This window comes from Cebus imitator, unplaced genomic scaffold, assembly GCF_001604975.1.
Source record: "Cebus imitator isolate Cc_AM_T3 unplaced genomic scaffold, Cebus_imitator-1.0 Scaffold256, whole genome shotgun sequence".
NCBI classification, from domain to species: domain Eukaryota; kingdom Metazoa; phylum Chordata; class Mammalia; order Primates; family Cebidae; genus Cebus; species Cebus imitator.
This window is the reverse complement of record NW_016107571.1, coordinates 779,420-781,334: the sequence shown is the minus strand read 5'-3', so window position 1 is coordinate 781,334 and position 1,915 is coordinate 779,420.

Sequence of the window (1,915 nt, the reverse complement as noted above, 5' to 3'; positions counted from 1 at the left end):
CTGTCCCAACAGTTATTTGAGAGCAAGGACTCTTGCATTTTCTGTAGACACTGCTCCTAATGGTACCTGGCACAGGGTAAGCACTTGGTGACTGTGTTTGCCCTCCTGCTGTTGTGCTTTCCAGGTGTATGGCCTGCGGGCAGAGACCTCAGCAATAGTCATCCTTGCCTTCATTACCATTGGCTTTCTCTCCTCTGGCTTCGGGAAGCACTGGGTCCCTGCTTCTGGAAGCATGGGGTCCCTTACAGTTACTTTCTGCTGACAGGTCAGTTGGTCCATACAGCTGTCTTCCTAGCCAGCCAGAAGGCTGGCAGGGGAATCTGGGCTGTCCAGGGCAGGAGGGTCTCTACACAAAGCAGAGAGGAGTCCAGGCAGCCAGCTCCAGCAGGTAAGTCAGCTGGGTCTCCAGGGGCTAAGAGCCCCAGCTTCTGCCCAGAGCTTTCAGAGCAATGGTTAAAAACAGAGCCTCCTACTGGTAGGAAGGTCATGGGTACCAGGAGCCAAAGCAGGTAGGCATGGGGAGCAGAGCATGCAGCTATAGGGAGCTCTAAGGCAGCGCCGGAGTGTTCAGGGCCATGTGAGAGTTCCCAGTGGGTTTCTGGAATGGGGTGGGGGTGGGGGTGGGGCAAAGCTAGCCTCCTGCTCACTGTGTAAGCTGCATTTCTTCAAACCAAACAGTTGGGGCCACAGTAATGTGAGTTTCTGGTCCTTCTGAATTACAAATAGGAGCAGCTTGCCGTTTATCCCCTTGCCCCAGCTTTGTTATCCCAGAGTTGGGGGCAGTGGGCTATAGTCCAGGCAGGCTGTTTCGGCCTGCCTGTGGGCCCCCAGCTGGCATGGCCAGGCAAGGCAAGAAAGCCACTGTGTCACCCTTTCACACACCCAGCCCAGTTTTGACAGGGTTTCCAGTAGCAAGATTAATAGGATCAATCCAAAGCCCCCAGTGGAAAATAGAGCACATGACCCCTTTCCTTGGTACCGTGCTCCAGCAGGCCCAGGGAAGTTGCTGCTCAGGGGCTAAGGAAGCTGAGGTGAGATAAAGGCTCCTAAGTGACAGTCCAGTTCACATTCCAGCTCTCAACCTCCCAAAAAACATGAAGCACTGCCAAGGAGTTGGGACTTCCAACCTCCACCAGGCCATGTTGCCTCGTCTCCCTTACCGTCCTAGTATTTCTGTCTTCGAAAGGATGGAACAGGCATAATCATATAATCATGTCCCCACCCTACCTTCTGGGACCATCACAAAGATAAAAGAGATCATCTATAGGGAGTATTTTAACCTCCCAAGAGAGAGGCACTAAACTAACAGAAGCTGTTATTAAAGTAAAGGGTTTGTAGATTGCAGATGAAAGGCAGCAGGTAAATAAAGAGCCTAAATATCACCTTCCCCTGAGAAAGGAACTGGCTATTAGGGCAACAGTGGGAGCTCCAGGGAAGGGACTGCAGCATTTTTCTCTTCCCTTCTGCTCTGCTGGCTATCTCAGTCCTTTGGAGTCGCAGCAGCAAGATGCGATGCAGTTAGTTGGTCTCCCCACGTGGGGATGCTGTAAAGAGAGAAACTGCCGTGCTCGGGATAGAAGCTAGGGGCTCTTCTGGATTAAATACAGCCTCCTCCTTTCCATGGAGCCCTTCATAGGGAACAGAAGTGCTAAGAGGCTTTTATATCAGTTCTTGTCTAAGCTAGTCCTACCTCAATGATTTCAAGCAGGAACATATTCGTAAAGGAGGATCCTGGCCCTTGCCCTGCAAGCTTGTGTGTTTCAGACTCCATTTTCCACCTTCCCCTTGAGCCTCTTCTAAGTATACCCGTCCCTTCACCTACTTATTTAAAGGCTCTGTGAGTTGCTAACTAGAGGGAGCAGCCAAATTTGGAAGGAAAAGCAGAAATGAGTATCAGGGAGAACCATCAGAGGCG